General features: G+C 42.8%; 1 protein-coding gene across 3 annotated transcripts in view; it reads left to right on the forward strand.

The window, feature by feature from the left end:
* The window catches only part of PTPN3 (protein tyrosine phosphatase non-receptor type 3), a 156,418-nt gene that overhangs the window by 28,797 nt on the left and 114,874 nt on the right, over positions 1–12,747 (forward strand). The window contains exon 1 of one of the 3 annotated variants that reach the window (XM_065752642.1): positions 9,513–9,540. The exons of the other annotated variants lie outside the window; for them this stretch is intronic. The gene's annotated coding sequence lies outside the window, so the exon portion shown is untranslated. Of the gene's footprint in view, positions 1–9,512; positions 9,541–12,747 lie in introns of those variants that run through there. 3 annotated transcript variants of the gene reach the window in all.

A 12,747-nucleotide genomic window follows, 5' to 3' on the forward strand; every position in this document is an offset into this window, starting at 1 on the left:
TCCTTTCACTTTCTCTTCCTTTCCTTCCTTTCCTTTCCTTTCCTTTTTCTCTTTCTTTCTTTCCTTTCTTCTCCTTTCCTTTCCTTTCCTTTCCTTTCTCTTTCTTTCCTTTTCTTTCCTTTCCTTTCCTTTCTTTTCTTTCCTTTCCCTTTCCTTTCCTTTCCTTTCCTTTCTTTCTCTTTCCTTTCCTTTCTTTCCTTTCCTTTCCTTTCCTTCTCCTTTCCTTTCCTTTCCTTTCCTTTCTTTCCTTTCCTCTTTCATCTCCTTTCCTTTCCTTTCCTTTCCTCTTTCCTTTCCTTTCCTTTCCTTTCCTTTCCCTTCCTTCCTTTCTCTTCCTTCCTTCCTTTTCCTTCCTTTCTTCCTTTCCTCCTTTCCTTCCTTTCTTCCTTTCCTTCCTTCCTTCCTTCCTTCTCTTCCTTCCGAGTTCCTTCCTTCCGAGTTCCTTCCTTCTCGAGTTCCTTCTTCCTTCCGAGTTCCTTCCTTCCTTCGAGTTCCGTCTTCCGAGTTCCTTCCTTCGAGTTCCTTCCTTCCGAGTTCCTTCCTTCGTTCGAGTTCCTTCTTCTTCCGAGTCTTCCTTCCTCCTTCCTTCCTCTTCCTTCCTTCGCTTCCTTCCTTCCTTCCTTCCTTCCTTCCTTCCTTCCTTCCTTCCTTTCCTTCCTTCCTTCCTTCCTCCTCCTTCCTTCCTTCCTCCTTCCTTCCTTCCTTCCTTCCTTCTCCTTCCTTCCTTCCTCTTCCTTCCTTTCCTTCCTTCCTCCTTCCTTCCTTCCTTCCCTTCCTTCCTTCCTTCCTTCTTCCTTCTTCCTCTCCTTCCTTCCTTCTTCCTTCCTTCCTTCCTTCCATCCTTCCTTCCTTCCTTCCTTCCTTCTTCCTTCCTTCCTTCCTTCCTTCCTTCCTTCTTCCTTCCTCCTTCCTTCCTTTCCTTCCTTCTTCCTTCCTTTCCTTCTTCCTTCCTTCTTCTTCTTTCCTTTCTTTCTCTTTCTTTCTCTTTCTTTCTCTTTCTTTTTTCTCTTTTCTTCTCTTTTTTTTCTTTCTTTTTTCTCTCTCTTTTCTCTTCTTTCTCTTTCTTTTCTCTTTCTCTTTCTCTTTCTCTTTCTCTTTCTCTTTCTCTTTCTCTTTCTCTTTCTCTTTCTCTTTCTCTTTCTCTTTCTCTTTCTCTTTCTCTTTCTCTTTCTCTTTCTCTCTTTTTCTTTCTTTCTCCATTCTTTTTCTTTTTCTTTTCCTTTTTCTTTCCTTTTTCTTTTTTCTTTTATCTTCCTTTTTTCTCTCCTCTCATTATTTCCCTTTTCCCCTTTTTTCTTTTTTTTTCTCCTCCCCCCTTTTTTTCCCCCATTTTCTTCTTCTCCTTTTAAAAAGATTTAAGATATGTTTCAGTAACACATACATTTACACAGGATCTTATCATGCCAAGACATCTTTATGCACAAGCACCACCCAATGAGATCATCTCTGCTTGAAAACAGTTTTTGTTAGCTACCAAGCTTTACAGAGAGAGTAATGTTACCAGCTGAAGTGTTGATGGTGATGTCGTATTTGTAATTCTAGCATTATAAAAGTCCCATATGGAGTGGAAAGCAGGAATGGGAGAGCATGTGATGCTTCTATACACAGGTTTATTTATACAAACAAAGCCCTGAGGTAGCCAAAGGTACACATATTACTCAGATTGGCAAGCTAGCTCCACACAGGAAAACATAGGTGTCTGAGCACTGAAAACTATAGTTCCTAGCAGGCCTTGATTGTCAGTGGTGCTCCAAAATCCTTGCTTGGTTACTTGGCTCCCTCACATTGAAAATGGCAAAGCATCTGTATGTGATCCTTCAGCAAACCAGTACAAAATCTCCACCACCCTGAGGACCTCAGATCCATTTGATGCCACCCTCTTCATGTGGCCTTTCATCCTAGGCTGGGAAAGTAGGAAATACTGATTTGTCTGAAGCAATGAGAAAAAAAAAAAAGCAAAAACATAGTAGGGGATGCCTTGCTTGACTTGGACAGACAAGAAATAGGGGCTAGGGTTTGTATTATCAAGACATGACAATAAATCTTGATCTTCTTTGATCTGGAAAGAAATTAGTCAGCCTAAGGATCCAAAGAATGGATCTATGAGTCCAAAAGGGCAGCCAAGTGCTTATTTCCCCTCGGCACCCATTGCAGAAATAAAGCAATAGAAACATTTGTAGCAGACTAGAGAGAAGCAGCCAAAACTGGCCAAATTTGAGAAAAGTTAAAGAGCTACCTTAAAGATAGTTCTGTGACACATGCCATGAGGCAAGCTATCCCAAAAATTCAGACCCTCATGCTCTTTTTTTCATCAGATTAAAACCTGGAGCTGAACAATCTTTTCCCCTTCCTTACTCTTTTTTTTTTTCTTTCCTTTCAGAGACTATAATAAAAATGTCTTTTATTAACACAGCACAAATTTTCCCTAATTAATCATGCCAAAAAAAAAAAAAAGCTTAAATAAGGACTGGAAATGATGGATAATGGTGAATAATGCTCTACTGCTTTATCAAAATACACAGCAAATGTGTGGAGAGAGGATAGGTAGAATTTTTGTAAAATGCCAAGTGCAGTGAGCTGTGGTTGAGCAATTAGGTCTACAGTAAGGACAGGTATGACAACAAATATCCACCAACTTTTTATGTGGTCTTGAATTTCAATGGAAAAACAAACAAACAAACAAAAAAACACAAGAAAACAACAGTATCTGTTTGCCATTTTTTTAAAAGGATTTTCATTAAATGATCTGCACTTGTACTCAGACACATGTACTTTTGTCCAGTGGAAAGAAACCAGGATATAAATGTTTTGTATAACTTTCATCCTCTGAGAAAAAGATATGGGAGAACTGGGAAATATTAACTGACTCTTCAACTGGTAACTATACTAGGAAAGCAGAATTATAAATCAGAGTGATTTTAACACCAATATTTCCCGATCTGTGTGTGCATGACTCTGCAAGGTTCATGTTGTCTCTGAATTCTTCTTTTCTATGTGTGTAATCCAAAGAAAGATTATAGCCCTCATGGAGTTTCAGAGCACGGTAAGTCAGAAAAAGCAGGAAAAATATGTAAAGTAAGATACAACATGGGTTTTTAATAAACTCAGAGTGGGACTTGGACTAAATTTTAAACTCCCACATTATTACCCTTAGTGTTTACAAGGAAGCAAATCAGAGACATGAAGGGCACCTAATTTTGGTAACATGCATTCTCTATGTGCCTTGAGTTACATGCCTGAAGACACTCATGTTTGCTCTAATGGGGCTCTGAAGCCAGGGCTTAGGCAATAGCTGAAGATAAGCAGAACCCAGATATAAGGCACACCAATCCTATTTCTGCTCAGGGGCACGCTTCCAGGAAATTCACCCCAAATGGATGGAGGCACCTCAGTGGAGCACCTGGGGCTGCGATGTGAGTCTTGGCAGGTGTCTGCACATGTAGTGTTTCCCACAGCTACCGTCAGCACCTCCCTGCTGAATTTGTTGACCAAGCATTCTAAATTCAGTGTGCTGGCAGATTTTCAGTGCCAAATGAGCTGAAAAGCATCTCCTGCATGGTCTATTGAATAGAATAAAATCATTAAGGTTGGAAAAGATCTCTAAGATCATGTAGTCCAACCATCCACCTACCACCCATATTGCCCACTAAACCATGTCCCTGTGTACTACATCTAACCTTTTCCCTTAAACGCCTCCAGGGATTGTGATTCCACCAGTTTCCCGGGCAGCCCATTCCAATGCCTCACTACTCACAGCCCAAAAGCTATATGTAGCAGTCCTGATTTTACTCCAGAGTTGGGCACCTGTAAATTCAATGCTGCAGCATCCAGCTTTTAAGTCCCTGACAGAGACTGCTTATAGAGACAGACAGTTATGTCAGAAAAATGCAAGGTATGTTTGGATGGCTCATAGCAAGAAAACCACTCAAGCTGCTTTATGCCTTCAGCACCCACAATGCAACACCTCATAATTACTGAGAGCTTATAGCTAAACTGTGAGAACTTCTTCTCCCCCCTCAAAGTAGGGCCTCATTAGTATTTTCTCTATACAGATTTTTATCATACCAGTCTGGAAATCAATTAGCGTAGACAAGCTGCTGCCTTCTGATCCCCAGACTCTAGACCTAGTTCTTTCTGGCTTCTCCCCTTAGGTACACAATAACTCTGGATTGAATTATGCTGAATATGAAAATGCTGAGGCATTTGCACATTTCATTAACAATCTCTTAAAAGAAACATAGTTACTTTTATTTATTTATTTATCCATTTTCATTCACTGTGACCTTCAGAAAGGAGCTGCTCTATTACTCATTTCCCCGAAACATACGGTTTCCTTGTCAGGGGATGGGGAGTGGGTGGGATGTGGGAGCTGAATTTTTTTTTCAATTTTTGACAGCATTAATGAACACTGCAGTATGGTAACATGGCAAAAGGGAAGGCTACTTGTTCCATTTGAGCAAAGATGCCAAATAACACAGAAACACTTGGTCTATATGCCATCTGCTCAAAGGGGGCTTTGGTTTTCATAGAGATGACAATGGTATTACCAGCAATGTAGCAAGAGTGATTCATAGAATGACAGAATAACCCAAGTTGGAAGATAGCATAGGGATCATCAGATCCAGCTCCTGGCCTCACACAGGACAACGCCAAAATCAGACCTTAGCAGTTGCCTAGTTAAAAACTCTGGGCACTAATGATCCTCAGAAAACTAGCAGGTATGGAGCTGCTTTACTTTCATTTTTCTAAAGTCTTCTAACATTAGATGTGCATGTAGTAACAAATCAGGAGACTGATTTACCTCCTCTTAAATAGAATGATTCAACAGGAAATTGAGCGGCAGCAAGGCATTGATGATCTAATGGCAGCCAGTTTAGGTTTGGCATACATTCCCACGTAAATAGGAATGGTGAAATACACTTCATTTTTTATTTTTTTCCTTTAGGGAACGCATCAAGTCCCCTCATTGAGGCTTGCTGGTCTTCTGCTAAATTCAAAGCTGCATTTCTCAAGGAACTAGGAAAGGGATATGTTACGTTTAAGGACTTTTCTCCAGCTTCTTTATATTCATGTGAAACAGGAAAGCAAAAAAAAAAAAAAAAAACAACAAAACAAACAAACAAAAAAAGATAGGAATTATTCAATACAGGAGATAAAGCACAAAGTATTGCAGTTTATGATATTCTGAGTTCGCATAAATATCATGCTTTTCAAAAGAGTGCAAATGGTGCAATTTTTCATATTTTGCTCTTCAGCACAGTGCCTATTCTAAGGTTCACATACTAGTCCCTCCCTTTAAAGCTGCTCTTGTACTTCACACTCAAGCTGCCACAACTGGCCCAAAATTAAAATGGACAGCCAGATCAACAGCATTCCCCACCCACACCATGCAAATCTATCAACCAGAATGATGAGAAAAGTCCCCAATGTTCCCTAAAGGCTCAATCCCATATATTTCACACTTCAATTAAAGCAGCTTTCTGCTGTGTTCCTTCTCAAATTCAAATGATGCAGAATGTAAAATACACTCATGCCATACTTTAGGGAGTGGTAATTTTGCAAGAAAATAAATACCTTTTTACAGAAAATTAGCGTAAGGCTACATAGTTTCTCCTGTGCAGTTGAATATAATATATATATACTATTTAAATAATAGCCATTTAAATATGCTTTTCATGATTAATTGTTAAATGTAAAGCATTTGCAAATTTTAGACAAAGCAAAAATTATCCGACACTTCTTTCCTATGAATTTTATTTTATTTTATTTTTTAAATTAAAAATATATAACCTGAAGTAGGGAAATACTGTTACAGGGAAATGCAAGAAGAATATATGAGTTATAATAATACCTCCCATTCTCTATCTGTCTATATATAGATTACAGACAACATGAAATCACAGAGTGGCCATAAGGCAGAGTAAAGAAAGAGCAAGCCAAAAAGATCACTTGGGAATTCTGCTTCTCAGTGACAGAAAGGCTGTAAACATAATGTAAATACATATTCATCAAGCTATTGATCAGATAATCAAAGTAGAGATAAAAGCTATCGCTTCATTTTCTGTATGTGCACACACACAGCATTTTCCCAGCAACATATTCTAATCTACAATGTTTTGCCTACGTGAACTGGCCGAGTTGATTGTGCTTTCACTGTTTCCCATCATTCTACAGTCTGGAACATTTTCACTGCTTAGGACTATGTGAAACATTGTTGGTACATCCTCAGCATCTGCATTTTCATATTCTCTTGCCTTTGTTTAGCCAATATATCATGATGCATATTTCATGAGTCAACATACAGCACAGCTTATTTCATGTATGCCTGTAAGCCAATGCCTGACAATCTCAGCTGAAATGAGGGAGGAGAATGGCACCCACAAAGATCCAGCAAGCACACAAATTGCTTTGGCCAGACACATTGCTGCCTAAATGCTGGGCAGCATTCCCTGCCTATGCATGTGCTCTTAGTCTGTGCTCTCTTACACTGCTATTTGCCAATCGTGTGAACTTAACATTAAGTCACTTACCGGTTTGTTGAGTTCTTTTTTTCTTTTTTTTTTTTCTTTTTTTTTTTTTGGAACCTCATTGCTGGTTTATGTTTTAAGAAGACTGAGACTTGAAAATGTATTGCTAAACTTGGAGCTCTTGCATGTCCATGATCCTTACAGCAAGGAGTCTTTCACTGATTTAAAGGAAATTCTCTGAAATTTGGCTGATGAGCTTCTGCAAGTCTGTAAGCATGTATGTATGTATGTACAAATATGTATTTACTCAGGAGAGGCTTGCTGGGCTTGACAACACAAATCTAAAAGTGTTTTTCCTCCACAGGTCATACAGTCTGTGCACGTGGGTTGATAGAGGCCTCAGGCACTCCTTTTTTTTTTTTTTTTTTTTTTCTCGATTCTAATGAAAGCTCATCCCTTAGTTACAGGATATTTACTTAAGCCACACTTAAAAAACATCGTGAAAGAGGTTCCACCATTTGCCTAGCTAGATTGGTTTATGCCTAGCAACACTTTGCTAGACATGTCATTGTAGTCTGTTTCCTTGTGAATTAAGCTGCTTACAATTTATCCCAACCCCAGTGGTCATAGAGAACACTGTATCAGTGCCCTTTTCATGTGCTGTTTGCAACTGAAGATGTTTGTCTTTTTGCCTTGTGCTCATCTCTGGACTGTCCAAATCTCTAACTTTTCCCAACTAGCCTTCTTTTTCAAATCACTCATTCATTTCTAGGTTGTCCAAAATGGGAGACAAAGTGTCATTTTATACCTCTCTAAAATCCTGCTCTGGGATTTACCCCCATCTAAACCACATCATTTAGAAGATAGACAGCAGGACCCTTTCCTGCTATTCTTTTTTCAACTGATAACTCTGATGAAAGAAAGCCAACTTAAGCTGTCAAGCCAGGCTGTAGTTTCATCAACCCCAATGGGCAGCACAGGCCAGCTATGCAGCTCAAATAAGTGGCCTCCTCTTCCACCTCAGCAGTTGCTCCTATCACTGCAAATGCAGGTACAGCCACGTGGTCAACCTATTTGGAGAAATTCTCTATATTAACTACATGTAGCGACTTCATATCAAATCTAATATAGCACTTAAACAAGTAGATGACCTGTAGGGACATTCAAATACAAATGTGTTTTTGTTACTAGGTGACTAGGTGACATCACACATGGTGCTAGAGATCTGCTGCTGTCAGGACAAATTCAGCAGTGTTCCTGCAGCAGCCTGTGTGCAGCAGAACTTACAGTTAACTCATTCCTTCCTCTCTTCCCTGCTCCTGATCTGTACAGGGATTTCTGCCTTTCCAGACAACCAAGAAATTTAGGAATGTGCTTTCCAAGAACAAAGCTTTATACCTGCAGGTTGAACTTCCTTCCATGGCATGCAACACATCAGAAGGATCCATTCCTCAATGATGAAGAAGAGGTTCTGGGCTGACACTGATAGGCTGATCCATGTGGGCAGCTCCAGGACTTCTTTGCAAACCTTGACATTCTCAAGCTGAATATTCTCACATCCCAGAGATGACTTTTGAGACTCAGAACTAGAATGAAGCCTGTTAACTTCAAGGGAAAATAGTGTTAAACTAAATGAGGAGGTATTGAAGCTAGAAGTTAGGAGGAAATTTTTTACTCAGTAGGGGGCGAGGCACTCAGCAGAGAAGCTGTGGATGCGACATCCCTGGAGGCATTCAAGGCCAGGCTAAATGGGGCTTTGAGAAGCCTCATCCAGTGAATGGCAACCCTATTTACAGCAGGGGATTGGAAGCCTTCCAATCCAAGACATTCTGTGAATTTATGATTATATATGACTTTTAGTTTTAAAATCAGGGTTTAAATGTGTGGAAAGTTATGCTTGTACACATTTTATAGATGGAGAGAGATTAGATTATTAGACAGCTTCCTTGGTGAAGTCTTGTGGAAAGATGGCTCTTCGGGGTAGGTACCTATGAGAATGTCTGTAAGCCTAGGACAGAACTGCCCAGAGGAACCTGAAATGCCCTGGGAGCCAGCCATGATCGCAGCAGCAGGCCTTGTCCCTAGTGGAGAAATGAGTGCTGCATTTTGGAAAGCCACATCTCCATTGTACATGTGCTTGATTCCTGGGAAGTGTAGTTTTGGAATTTGAAAGACTACAGGCACATCAAGAGGTGATCAGACACGCTTTTCTCTGTCATGCTGGGCAGTGGAATGGACTCACCAGGGTCAAAGCGCCATACTTGCTGAAGTTAAAGAAGCGTCTGCACAATGCTCTAAGACATAATTTTAGATTTTGGGTGGTCCTGTGTGGAGACGTGAGTTGGAGCTGATGATCCTTGTGGGTCCCTTCCAATTTGGGATATTCTAAGATTCTTCATCCTCTACTTTCTCCAGTGCTTTGTCTCCTGTTCACCTCCTCCCCACTCCCATCCATTTGCTAACAGAGATAGCAGAGGACAGGAGCCAAGACAGGTTGTGGCAATGTCATGCATTTTTAGAAGCAATATCTGAGTTGCACACATCTTTGAAGGGAGTTTTGGTGCATATAAGCTGGAGCTGATCCCACTTTTCGAGTTGCATTAGCACAAGGGGCAGGCACAAGCATCTGGAAACTTCTTCAAGCAGCTTCGCCACTGGAGAAAACACACCGCCGGCCTGCCTGACCACGGAGGTACGCTGCTCCAGTTAATTAGCTCTGCTGAAAGGCACGGCTAATTAGCGCGGTGTAGAGCTGCTCTGACACAGCTGGCTGCTGGCGGGGCCCGAGCCCACATCTTGGTGCTGCGCCCGGGGCCCGGGACCCGGGACCCGGGGCCCGGCCGGAGCTGTCGCTGCTCCCCGTTAGGGGGCGGCAGCGGGCTGGCGGGCGCCCTCGTTCCCCACCGCCCTCCCCGCCGCGCCCCGCCCCGCCCCGCCCAGCCCGAGGCTCAGGAGCCGGCGGCAGCGGTCCCAGCGGTGCCGCGTTCCGCACCTGCTCGCTTCGGTGCTCGTCGTGGCGGCGGCCGCAACGGCCTTCCGCGCCCCCGGGGGCGGCGGGGCAGCCGCGAGGCAGGTACCGAGCCGGGCGCGGGAGGGGGGGAAAGTTGTCGCCTCCGGGCGGCGAGGGGCTGCCGTGCCCGGCGCTCCGGGCTCCGCTGGGCGGGCGCCGGAGAGCGGCGGTTGTTGCGGCCGGCGGGGTCGAGCGCAGTGCCGGCTGTCCGCGGGCGGTACGGGGCGCGGCGGGGCTCCGCCCGCTGCCCTTCGTCCTCTCGGCGCTGCGCCGCGCCGGGTTTCCGCCTGGGTCCCTGTCCCACCTTCTGCCTCGGAGCTGCGAGCTGTTCCTGCTCCCGTACGTGTGTAATAGGAATGGGAATAACTCAGTGCTTTGGTCGTGCGAAGTGCTGCTGCCCCGAACAGCCCTTTCGGTAGGAAGGCGTGCTGGGGAGGTGTTCGCGCTGCGTGGAAAAGTTACTGATAAGAAGTGACTCTGGAGTAGATGCACTTACGCTGCCTTGGGATAGAGGTGCAGTGTCACTTTAAAAATACGTATGTATCTGAAACCGGGCTGTACCGGTAAACACGTTGCCCTTACTGCCTGGATGGCTCTGCTCCTAAGGAAAACCCTTACCTAAAGGGTATTGTGGAGTGGGAAGGTCTGCCTTATCAACAGTAAATCCTTCCATACAGGTGAAGTACAAACGGAATCTTCTGATGTTGGTGTGCTGTTGCACTGTCTTGTGACAGAAGTATCTTGGTGTATGGGTGACGGATACGTTTGATACTAATGAGGCCTTGGGGTTACTAGTGGATGGCAAGCTGGATATCAGTGAGCCCTCACAGCCCAGAAAGCCAACATATCCTGAGCTGCATCAAAAGAAGCACAGCCAGCAATGTGAGGCAGGCAATCCTGGCTCCTCTGCTCTGTGCTGGTGAGACCTCACCTGGAATACTGTATCCAGATAAAGAGTCCTCAGTACAGGAGAGATGTGGACCTGTTGGAGTGCATCCAGAGGAGGGCCACAAAAGTGATCCAAGGGATGGAACACCTCCCCTACAAAGTCAGGCTGAGAGCTGGGGCTGTTCAGCCTGGAGAAGATCAGGTTCTGGGGTGAGCTGAGAGCAGCGTTTCAGTATCTAAAGGGGGGCTGTAAGAAAGGAGGGCACAGACTCTTTAGCAGGGTCTGTTTTGGTCAGACAAGGGCAAATGGCTTCAAACTAAAATGGTGGAGATTTGGATTGGATGTGGGGAAGAGAAGATTTTTACAGTCTGTGTGGTGAGGCACTGAAACATGTTGCCTAGGGTGATGGTGGGTGCCCTATCCCTGTAGACATTCGAAGTCAGGCTGCAGAGGGCTCTGAGCACCCTGATCTGCTGAGGTGTCCCTGTTTGTTGCAGGGAAGTTGGACTAGATGTCATTTAAGAGTCCCTTCCAATTCAGATGATTCTGTGATTTCATCTTTATTTTATAATTCATAAGAAAAGTGTGATATTCTCAGTAGTTCAAAGAACATTGAACAAAACAGATAATCAAAACTGCTTGTTTCTTCAAATGAGGTGAATTTTGTATCATAAAGCACTCTAATAATCACTGGCAGCAATTTCCTGGAAAACCTCTCAGCACTTCAGCTCTCTCAGTGATATAAAAAGTACTTATTTTGTGCCTATTATCACCTTTTTTTTTTTTTTTTGTGCGTCTGGAGACTGAGGTTTGTGTCTTCAGAACAGAAATTTTTGATACTATCACAATGACATGTTGTACTTCACAAGAATTAGTTCGCCCTCAGCCTCCAGAATACTTCTGGTGCAAATTAGGACAGTCATACGACTACAATTAAGCAAATGCTGTAATGTAATGGCATATCCAGGAAGCTGCATAACTGCTCCTTAAATTACCAGTCATTTTTCTTGGTGTGTTGACAATGATGCTTAATGCAGAAAATGATAACGGAAAAGCTGATATGGTTGCGGTGGTGACATTGCCTTCTTGCCTATGCTTGAAGCTTGTCACATGGTAAATGTTTTCATCTGCTTCAATGGTCAGAGGTAACAATTAAATTTTGAAGTCCTTGGGTGTTTTTTCTTAATAATCAATGTTGTAGTGGAGGCAGTTGTCTGTACTTCTGTAAGCTGTGACCTACTTTCTATATTGATGGGAAGATAGCTGTTCACCGACACTACACAAGTAACCTTACACTGGAAGTGTTGTATGCAGAAACCACCAATGCTGAATTCTGCAGGGTGGACTGAATGCAGATTGGTTCACAGCTGTTCTGTGTGTACTCAAATGCTGGCACCCACTTATGGGACTATTTACTCATTATAAATTGAGCACTTGAAAGAAAACAGAGCTTTAACGGGTCAGGAGAATCGTTACCAACCTTATTATTTGGAGTGTCTGTTGTAAGTTTTATAGGAACATTGTGGCATATTGTTCTGTATGAAAGAATTTCATATATTTTACAGCCATACAAGTGAGAGCTGGGTTCAGTCAGAAGAAAGTGTATGGCCATAGAATAGTAGAGCATCCTGAGGGAATAAACTGTAAGGATTATTGAGTCCAACTCCTGGCTCTGCACAGGACCACCCAAAATCAGACGTCTACTGGCAAGTTTGCATTTTAGTGGAAAAGCAAGAGAATGGCATTTTTCAGTTATTGGCATGGAACTACAACTTGGAGTCTACCAAGCAGCCTAGCCCGAGCTGTGTGGAAGTATTAGCGTCAGCCAGAAACTCTGCCTGCAGATCTGTTTTGGAGTTGGATGCGTTTCATTAGCTGCAGTATTTCTTGTTATCAAGGCCCAGAAAAGCCAAAGGTGTGTACAGTCTTACCTCATGACAAGTGTGAATTAATGAGAGGTGGGTTAATGTTTTCTGTAGGGGTGTTTGCTGAGGGGAAGGAGCAGGCGCAGAGGCATAGGAGTGGAGTAACAGATGTGCTCCGAGTTCCATCCTGACTCCTCTTGAGATAATTTAATCTTTCCTTACTCTAAGATAGCATTGGCTCCATATCAATGTGTACTGAACATTACAGGGAGTTCTAATTTCTATTATTAGCATTGTAATATTAAACTGCATCATGTGTCCCGTGTAGGGCTTTGTATTCATTTCTTCCTTTCATATCCTTGCATTTAAAATACTTCTTGAAATATTAGGAAATTTGATAGTACATGAAAAATTCTTTTGTAACTTGCCTTATGAGGCTTTTTGGTCTTTATTTTCTTCTTGTTGGCAAACTACAGAAGAACCTTGAAGAATCTTTTCCGAAAGGAAAATACAGAT

Source organism: Cyrtonyx montezumae, unplaced genomic scaffold (genome assembly GCF_038088225.1).
Source record: "Cyrtonyx montezumae isolate F1298 unplaced genomic scaffold, pur_monq_1.0 scaffold_8, whole genome shotgun sequence".
Taxonomy (NCBI): domain Eukaryota; kingdom Metazoa; phylum Chordata; class Aves; order Galliformes; family Odontophoridae; genus Cyrtonyx; species Cyrtonyx montezumae.